Source organism: Lynx rufus, unplaced genomic scaffold (assembly GCF_022079265.1).
Source record: "Lynx rufus isolate CCGP_SWC_20201006 ecotype Redwood Valley unplaced genomic scaffold, mLynRuf1.p SCAF_14, whole genome shotgun sequence".
Taxonomy (NCBI): Eukaryota; Metazoa; Chordata; class Mammalia; order Carnivora; family Felidae; genus Lynx; species Lynx rufus.
The window spans coordinates 9,871,927-9,882,167 of record NW_025814828.1 but is presented as its reverse complement, the minus strand read 5'-3'; the positions used below and the strand labels follow the sequence as shown (position 1 = coordinate 9,882,167).

The window sequence follows — 10,241 nt, the reverse complement described above, 5'->3', positions numbered from 1 at the left end:
TTTTAATGTTTATTTATTTTTGAGAGAGAGAGAGAGAGAGAGAGAGAGAGAGCGAGCGAGCATGAACGGGGGAGGGGCAGAGAGAAAGGGAGACACAGAAGCTAAAACAGGCTCCAGGCTCTGAGCTGTCAGTACAGAGCCCGACGTGGGGCTCGAACTCATGGACAACGAGATCATGACCTGAGCTGAAGTTGGATGCTCAACCGACTGAGCCACCCAGGCGACCCCGCCCCTGCCCCCCAACCCTTTTAATGAAGAATTGGGTCGACAGCCTAGTTTTCCTTGTGTGGTTAGGAATAACCACATTTCAGATGAAGTGTGTCTATATCGATGGCCCCAAGATATTAAAATATTTCATAAACGTGAGCCTAAGATGCCTGGTGCAAATGTCATTATGGAGAAAGTGAATCAAGAAATGGATAGAACAAAATACAATTTCGAATAACATTTACTAGTCATTGAATGTCAAAATTCTTTTAACAAATTATATAGTTCCAAAAAAAAAGCATGCCATTTCTTCCACCTCCACAGCCACCAATGTTGATGGAGATGCCATCGTCTCTTGAGTGGATATGTGCAAATTTCTGTCGTCATTAGTGTGGTTAGGACCATCATCATCTCTTCCCAGAATACCTTAAAAGTCTGAAGAGAAATAATATGTTGTAGATACATGGTATCTTACCTGGATACCTGCAAAATCTCGTGGTAACTAACATGGTTAAGGACATACCACTGCTTATCTGAACTAAAATATCCTAACGCCACTAGCACGGTAAGGGACAGATCAACTCTTACCTGGATACATGCAAAATTCAAAGGTCAGCACTCTGGAGACAGATATAAGCATCATCTGCCCGCAGACCAGTAAAAGCCCCCGGGCCACTAATATAATCAGACAAATATCGTCTCTTACCTGGATACCTAGACATGTGCAGGGGAATCAAGATCATGGCAGGGGCATGTCGTCTCTTGCTTGGATAACTGCAAAATCCCATGATCGTTATCTGGATTAGGGACACATTACCTGGACACCTACGAATTTCCAAGAAAAACACCTTAGTTAGAGACACCTTCACAGTGTGACAGGATATCTGCAAAATGTCCCTGATCACTGCTTACAACTTAAGAATACTTAAAAATAAACATGGTCACTATGTTGGCTTAAGAACACCAGCAACATTGTCTACCTGGATATCTGCCAAATCTCATGAGCTCTAGCTGTGGTATAAACACCATTAACTTGTACTTGAACACAAGCAAAACTTCGCCTTCAATACCACTTGAGGTTCTTCCCAGTTGTTTACGGATAATTCTATAACCTGGACACCTAAAAACCTACTGAGCCCTACAGACTTAAAGGTAACCATAAAATTTATCCAGATACCTGCAAAGCTCCAGGGACAAGACCCTTGAATAGAGACGTGATCTCCTCTTGAGCGGGTGTCTGTAAAAATACAAATCAAGAGATGATGGTTCAACTGACAACAATATGTATTGATTTATTTACTAATTCATTCATTCATTCGATTTTATTTTTTGCTTTTTCTCATTTTAGGAATTGGAGCAAGATTTTTTTCATAGGCAGCTATTGAAAATGGAAAATCTTGTTCCATGACTTGAATAGGTCATTTTTTCACTGGGATTGTGTTTGAATCCCCTTGTATATGTATTTTTTAAATTTTAATTCCAGTAAAGTTAACATGCAGTGTAATATTAATTTCAGGCATACAATACAGTGATTCAACAATTCCATACATCACCCAGTGCTCTTCGTGACCACAGTAGGTAATTTGGGATTTTTCTGGTATCTAATCAAGACAGGATGTAAGGCCTTCCATTATCTCTTGATTGGGTTCTACAAAAATTCATGGCAAAAACTGTGTTAGGAATACATGTATTACCTGAACACCTGCCAAATCCCATCGAATTTATGAGGCCTATCAAATCTACCTAGAAACTTGCAGAGTTCAAGGTCAGCCTCCAGTTAGAGACACAATACTGTCTCGACAAGACTAGTGTAAGAATCCGTGGTCAATAAACAGGAGATGGTCAGTAACTTACCTGGACACTTGTGTTATCTCTGTCACTACGGAGGTTTTACAAATGTTGTATCTAAGCTTTAAAATAATAAGGACTGGGGCACCTGGGGGGCTCAGTCAGTTAAACGTCCTACTCTTGATTTCGGCTCAGGTCATGATCTCATGCTTCCTGAGTTCGAGCCCTGCATCGGGCTCCGTGCTGACACTGCAGATCCTGCTTGGGATTCTTTCTCTCTCCTGCTTTCTGCCCTTCCTGCGCTCATGCTCGCTCTCTCTCTCTCTCAAAACAAATAAATTTAAAAAATTTTAAAGAAAGGGATAATGCTTACTAGCATTGACTAACAATATCATTTCTTAGCCGAATACTTGCAAAAAACACACCAAAAAAAAAAAAAACAACCCAGCAACACAAAGTTAGGAGCACCACCCGTACTTACAAAGATATTGAATATTAGATGGTCTATTGCATGGAAAAGGCTATCATCATCACTTACCCGGATACAAACAAAATCCCTTTCATCATCTTTATGAAGCTTACCATCGTATCTTAACAGTGACCTGAAAAACACACTTGAACAGATGTGATATGACAACACTTTTATTACCTGGACCCTGGTAAGAACCTTGTCCCTTGTATCACTGCGGGACTCATTAAGTCTACCAGTAACCTTAGGTAGGCTGATCTCACCATTAGAGACACGATTATCTCTTAATTTACAGTCTCTAGAATTGGCAAGATTCTTCCTTCTTACCTGAATTCCTGCAACAAAATCATGGTAATAAAAAGTGGCAGCACATGTCATCACTTACCTAAATACACAAAGATCAGATGGTCCGTGTCATGGGTTAGGGCCAGAGCAGCACTTACCTTAATACCAGTGATGTCCCCCCCATTAACTGCTATAGATAGACTCATTGTGATCTCTTGGCATGTTCTGAAAAACATACTGTGGTTTACGTTTGGGACATGTCTCATTCTACCCATGCACCTGCAAATTCCCTGGTCACTTGTATCCTTTGGAGACCCATAAACATTACCTGGACACTTCCAGAACTCTGAAGTTAAACCCTAGTCAGACACACTTTCCTCTCTTGAAGGGATACCTGCAAACATTCCATGGTTAATAATGCAGTTAGCAAAATATGATACGTGACTTAGATATCTGACGTACCACTATGAGTGAGAAATACACGTTATCTCCAGATAAGAAAACAATAAAAACTGCTTGCTAGTATTATTAGGGTCAAAAATTAATTAAAAAAATGTAATTTATTGTCAAGTTGGCTGACATAGAGTGTATATAGCGTACTCTTGGTTTTAGGGGTAGATTCCCGTGATTCATCGCTTACATACAACACCCAGTGCTCATCCCAGCAAGCGTCCTCCTCAATGCCCATCACCCGTTTTCCCCTCCCCCCCCCATCAACCCTCAGTTCATTCTCTGTATTTAAGAGTCTCTTATAGTTTGCCTCTCTCCCTCTGTGTAACTAGGTTTTCCCCCTTCCCGTCCCCCACGGTCAGGGTCAAATTAATTTAACTTCTACTTGCCAAAAACAAGGGAAGGAGGAGTCTTAAAAACAATTACATAGATAGTTGAAAATAAGAACATCGATGAGTTAATATTATATCATCTCATACCTTTGTACTATCAAAGACCTGAACAGGGTACCTGGAAAAATATATGGTAACACAAGTGTTAGGGACACCATCATCACTTATTTACATGTATGAAGGTCATATGATCTGTACTGTGGGTTAGGCCCACGTTATCACTTACCTCAATACCTGCTATGCACACATCATTAACTACCACTAACCGGCTCATAGGGAGGTCTTCACGTGAACCTGAAAAAAAATTGTGGAAAATGTGTTTGGTACACATCTTATTCTACAGGGACACCTGCAAATTCTTTGGTCAACCGTATCACTGAAATTCATCAACGTTACCTGGATAACGGCAGAAATCTGAGGTTAAGCCCTAGTAAGAGACACCTTCCTCTCTTGAAGGGATACCTGCAAAAATCCCACAGTCAATAATGCGGTGATGGACAGTGTGATAAATTACCTGGATTTCTGCCTATCTACCACTATGGGTGTATAAAAACACATCATCTCTGAATACGAAGACGCTAAAATCTCATGCTTACTAGTACTATTTGGGTCAAATTAATTTCTGAACTGCACACGTGCCAAAAACATAGTTAACATGGTATTGAAAACATCATTTGCATGTATGAAAAACAAGCAGCTCTCTATTGAGTTAATGCCACATAATCTCATACCCGTATACTAGGAAAGGACTTAACAGGGCACTTGCAAAAAAACACAAAGTGACACTCTGTTAGGGAAACCATGCTCACTCAGATATCTGAAGATCACGTGGTCTGTAGTGACGTAAGACCCACTTTATCACTTACTTGGTTACTGGTAAGGTTCTGTTAATGACGATTTTTAGGTTCACCGTTATTTCATGACTGCCAGAACCTGAAAAACACGTTGTAAAAAAGCTGTCTATAGATACACCTTTTCTACTAGGATACTGCAAATGGCCTTTTTCGTTACACACGACCCAACATTTAACTCTGCCTGGATTCTTGCAGTACTCCAAGGTCTATGCCATGGTCAGAAACACCATCATCTCTTTTGAGATGACTGCTAGAATTGATAAAACACTATCATTTTGTACCTGAATACCTAAAATAAATCACATAGTAGAACAAGTTTAGCCCATCAATATCACGTACCTAGATATGTGACTATCAGATGGTCTGATGTGGTGAAGGCGTACGGCATAACCTATCTGGATACCAGAAATGTCCCCCATTAACCATTGATTTCATCTTGATCTTTCGGCAGGAATCTGAAAAACACATTACGGATGTGTAAAAAGACAGAACTTGCAGCAAGAAACCTCAAATTAATTACCTTAGACGCTTCCTTCATTAGTAGAACATCAATTCCACCTAAATATTTGCAGTATTCCAACCAAGGTCAAGATCATGATCCGATATAACAACATTTCATTATGAAACACATGCAAAATTTCCATGGTTATGGCTAGGGTTAGAAACATCATGATCATTACCTGAATATGGCAACCCCTCATCACGCACAAGAATAAAATAAAATTTTCTCTAAAATATAAAAAGAAAAAACTCAGGGTTTCCAGAATTGGTAAGGACTATTTCCTACCTGAATACTTGCAAAGAAAAATGGTAACAATTGTTAGGGAAACCTTCATCACTTATCCAGCTAGATGGAGATCGGATGGCCTGGTCTAGGCCCACGTCATCACTTAACCTGCACACTAAGAACATCCCCACTGATGAGCAATGTTAGATTCATCAATTCGTGACTGGAAGCTGGAAAGACATTACGAGCGTGTGTTGAAGGACATAGCTTTTTCCTACCAGGAAACCTGCAAATAACAGTGTTCACTTCATCATCATGAGACACATCAACTCTACTGGATACTTACAGTAATCCAAGGTTAATACCAGTATCGGATAAGACCATCATTCTATGATTGGACACCTGCAAATAGCCTATGGGTAGGACTTTCACGGGCAATATCATGATAAATACCTGTATACGTGCAGTCCCTCAACACTCAGAGGGTTAAAAATGAACATTTCCTGAAATACAGAAAGCAGAGAAACAGGGTCTTTGGAATTGGTAAGGACTCTATCATTTCTTACCCGCACACCTTCAAAAAATTCATGGTAACAGGAAGTGTAAGGATACTCACCATTTACCTCCATGTATGAAAGCTGGATGGTATGTGCTGTGGTTTAGACCCACAGGATCACCTACCTCCATTCCAACAATGTCCCACATCCATTAGCATTGATAAAGTCACCGTGAGGTCTTGACGTTAACCTGAAAAAAACACATCGTGGAAAATGTTTTGAGCACATGAATTATTCTGCCTCCACACTTGCAAATTCCCTTGGTCACTTGTATCATTTTGAGACCCATCCATATTACCTGGATACTTACTTGCAGAACTCCAAGGATAAACCCTGTGAAGAGACATCTACTTCTCTTGAACGGACACCTGAAAAAATTTCCAAGATCGATAAAAATGATGACGGTAATAGAGTAAGTTACTTGGATTATACATCATCCCTAAATAAGAATATGAAAAATCTAATTTTTACTTGTATTATTAGGGTCAAATTAATTTTTTTTAAAAAAAATTTTTAAGTAATTTTTAAGTAAAAAATTTTTAAGTAAAAAAAAATTTTTTTTAATGTTTTATTTTTGACAGAGAGAGAGAGAGAGAGACAGAGCATAAGTTGGGGAGGGGCAGAGAGAGAGGGAGACACACAGAGTCCGAAGCAGGCTCCAGGCTCTGAACTGTCAGCACGGAGTCTGACGCAGGGCTCGAACTCATGAACTGTGAGATCATGACCTGAGCTGACATCGGTCGCCTAACCAACTGAGCCACCCAGGCGCCCTGACTATACTTTCTTGATAAGAAACTGAAGAGACACATAGGACAGAGATGTTCAAGGACATGACTTGCTCTACCAGGACACCTACTGACAATCCTTTGCACTTCCATTATTATGGAGCACATCAACTCTACCTTGACGTTTGCATCAACTCGGGTCAACACCTTCATCAGAAGAAGGCCATCATGTCTGAAGCAGACTTCCTGCAAATACATTGTGGTTACTAGTGGGGTGGGAAATTAACAGTTATGGATACAATCAGCTCTCAAAACTCACAGGGTTAAACGTTTATCTCTAAAATGTAAAACGTATAAAGTCAAGGTCACTAGATTTGGTAAGGACTATCTCTTACCTGAACACCTGTAACAAAATCATAGTAACAAGAAGTGTTAGGACCATAATACCTTACCTGCATATAGAATCAGATGATCTGTGCTGTAATTCAGGCCCACATCATCACTTACCTCCATACATGCTATGTGCCTCATTTACTACGATGGATATACTCCCCATGATGTCTTAACCTGAACCTGAAAACACAGCATAGAAAACTTGTTCCATGTACATTTTATTCTACTTGGACAATTGCAAATTCTCTTGGCCAGTGTATTATTTTGGGACCCCCTTCAACATTACTGGAAAATACGCAGAACTCAACAGGTTAAATTCATCTTTTGAGTGGATGCCTGTAAAAATCCTATGGTCAGCATCATGGGTATGGAATATATGACAAATTAGCTGGATGACTGACTGTAGGTCCATTGGTATGTGTAAAAACACGTATTATCTCCGAACAAGGAGACAGTAAAAGCTCATGCTCGCCAGTTAATTTCTGAACTGTGTATACGCCAAGAAGACTAATATAAAGGTTGAGGAAGCGTTAATTACCTATATATCTGAAAATAAATCCCTGAGGATTTATTGTCACATCACCTCAATTTTATACTAGCAAAGAACTTAATGAGAATGTTAATAGTAGAATAACTTACCTAGATACCTGTATATGCCTCCATCAATGCTAAGTTTAAACACCCACTGAACGTTAAGCTCTATAGTTCTAAGGGCTAATGCTTACTACTAACATTGGTTGGGACAGTATCATTTTTCAACGGAATCCACATAGAAAAACGTGCTATCCCAAACGTTAGGACCATCCACGCTAACCTAAATATTTGAAGACTGGATTGTGTGTAGGGTGTTTTAGCCTCCTATCTTTTACCTGGCTGCGAGCAAAGTTCTGTTCATGGTCATTATGAGGCATACCATGATTTCTTGACCGGAACCTGAAAAACACATTATGACAAAGGTGACTATGGACATACTTCTCCTCTCGGGACCCTCCAAATAACATTGCTCAGTTTCGTCAACGCAGGACCTATCAACTCTACCTGGATTCTTGCAGTACTCCCCAGTCTACACCACTGTTAGAAACACCATCATCTCTTGAATGTTTGCCAGCAGCAATACCACAGTTACTACTGTGATGCACAACTTTGTGATTATTACGTGGATACCCACAAATTGATCAACACTCACACGGTTATACATAAGTTTTCTCTAAAATAAGTAACAGTAGGATAACGTGATTGCCAGAATTATTACAACATCATTTCTTACTGGCAAACCTTAAAAAAAAATCACACAGTAAAACAAGCTAAGGCAATCAACACCTTACGTATTACACACACACACACACACACACACACACACACACACACGCACGGAGAGATCTGAGGGTCTGATGCGGTAAAGATACACGTCACCACTTACCTGGACACAAGAAATGTCCCCCATTACCGACCACTGTTAAGTGCTTCAGGATCTTGAAGGAACCTGACAAATACATTATGACATATGTGTAAAGGGACATGACCTGCTGTAAGCAGAACACCTCTAAGGCACCTTGGTCACTTTCGCTATTATGAGAACGTCAACTCTACCTGCATGCTTGCAGTACTCCAAGATCAAGACCATTGTTGTCAGGGAACACACTATTTCTTTACAGGACACCTGCAAAATTCCCATGGTCATTGCTATGGTCGGAAGCATCATGATAAATAGCCCTTAACACTCACAGGGCTAAACAGACATCTTTTCTAAAATACAAACGCTAACAACTCACACTTTCTAGAATTAGAAAGGACTATCAATTCCTACCCGAATACTTGCAAAGAAATCATGGTAACAACCCTTAGAGACACTGTTATCCCTTACCTAGGTATCTGGAGATCGGGTGGCCTTACCTGCGTATCAACAGGATATCCGCCCCTATTCATGACTGCTGCTAAGTTCATCCTGAGGTCTTGACAAGGATCTGGAAAACACGTTACGAAATCAGGGTTAATGGAAACAACTTTTTCTACCATGACACCTGCAAAAAAGATTGTTCACTTCATCATTACGGAACAAACCAACTCTGAGTACTTGTAATGGAAAGTTAGCAACAACGTCAGAAAACTGTCAGTGTTCGGACGCTTCTAAATATCATATAAATAGTACCACGGAGGGAACACAAGATAAATACTTGGATGTATGTAACGCCTCACAGTGTTCAACATAAACCTTCCTGAAATATAAAAGTGAAAACCTGTGTTTTCTACAGTTGGTAAAACCATCATTTTTTTTCCCCAAATACTTGCCAAAAAAAAACAACAACACGGGAACAAGAAGTGTTAGAACACTTAACCACTTGCCCATGCATATGCAAATCAGATGGTCTGTGCTGGGGCCCACATCATCACTTACGTTCATACCACCAGGGTCTCACATGAACTACTATTGACAGACTCACCGTCATGTCCTGAAGTGAATCTGAAAAACACATTGTGGAAATTTTGTTTGTGTCTTATTTAACCCATACACCTGCAAATTCCCATGGTCACTTGTATTGTTTTGGGATCCATCGACACTACCTGCGTACCTGCAGAACTCCAAGCGCAAAGCTAGGAAGAGACTGGTTCCTCTCCGCAGGGATACCTACAAAAAAGCCACGGTCAAGAATACTGTGACGGACAATACTCTCAATTACCTGAATACCTGCATATCCTTTTATCACTACTCGTTTTAAAAAATACAGTATCTCTGAACAAGGATAAAACTCTCATTCTTACTAGCATTTTAGCAATACACTGATGTCTTAACAGAATACGTGCCAAAAACAATGTGAATACTAGAACCTGAAACACATTAATATGCGGGCATCTAAAAATAAGAACGTCTCTATTGAGTTGATGTCACATTATTGCTTACCTGTGGGCAAGCAAAGACCTTAAAAGGGTATCTGCAAATGAACACAGTAACACAGTGTTAGGGACACCACCCTCACTTACCTAGATATTGGCGATTACATTGGTCTGCAGTGTAGTAAGACCCACTGTATGACTTACCTGGTCACTAGTAAGGATGCGTTCCAAACCGGTGGAAGGTTCACTGTGTTCTCTTGCCAAGAACCTGTAAAAGCACAAGCAACAATGGGTTTGAAATGCAAATTATGCTACTAGAACACCTGAACATAACCTTTTCACTCCCATTACTATGGAACACATCAACTGGACATCTGCCACATTCCGTGGGTCCTACTGGGGTGTGAACTCCATGACAATCACCTGTACAAGAACCATCCTTCGACACGAACAGCGCTATAGATGTTCTCTAAATATAAAGGTGAGAACTCACGGTTTTTATTACTGGTAAGGGCTACATCGTCTCTTACCTCAACACCTGCAGGAACGTAATGGGATTGAG

The 10,241-nt window shown here is 40.1% G+C and overlaps 4 long non-coding RNA genes across 4 annotated transcripts; all 4 read right to left on the bottom strand.

Moving 5' to 3' along the window:
• Positions 1-430: 430 nt before the first annotated feature.
• Positions 431-1,718, bottom strand: LOC124509642 (uncharacterized). The gene is made up of 3 exons (XR_006961475.1): positions 1,385-1,718; positions 914-1,032; positions 431-642 (listed from the first exon to the last, which is right to left on the bottom strand). It is a non-coding gene; the product is annotated as an uncharacterized LOC124509642 (long non-coding RNA).
• A 1,764-nt stretch (positions 1,719-3,482) lies between these two features.
• On the bottom strand, positions 3,483-7,809 carry LOC124509641 (uncharacterized). Its single transcript, XR_006961474.1, has 8 exons — positions 7,717-7,809; positions 6,632-7,027; positions 6,040-6,097; positions 4,785-5,919; positions 4,458-4,524; positions 3,988-4,053; positions 3,818-3,885; positions 3,483-3,709 (listed from the first exon to the last, which is right to left on the bottom strand). It is a non-coding gene; the product is annotated as an uncharacterized LOC124509641 (long non-coding RNA).
• A 456-nt stretch (positions 7,810-8,265) lies between these two features.
• On the bottom strand, positions 8,266-8,812 carry LOC124509599 (uncharacterized). Its single transcript, XR_006961466.1, has 3 exons — positions 8,741-8,812; positions 8,438-8,507; positions 8,266-8,330 (listed from the first exon to the last, which is right to left on the bottom strand). It is a non-coding gene; the product is annotated as an uncharacterized LOC124509599 (long non-coding RNA).
• Positions 8,813-9,255: 443 nt separating this feature from the next.
• On the bottom strand, positions 9,256-10,028 carry LOC124509587 (uncharacterized). Its single transcript, XR_006961464.1, has 3 exons — positions 9,884-10,028; positions 9,747-9,777; positions 9,256-9,473 (listed from the first exon to the last, which is right to left on the bottom strand). It is a non-coding gene; the product is annotated as an uncharacterized LOC124509587 (long non-coding RNA).
• Positions 10,029-10,241: the final 213 nt, after the last annotated feature.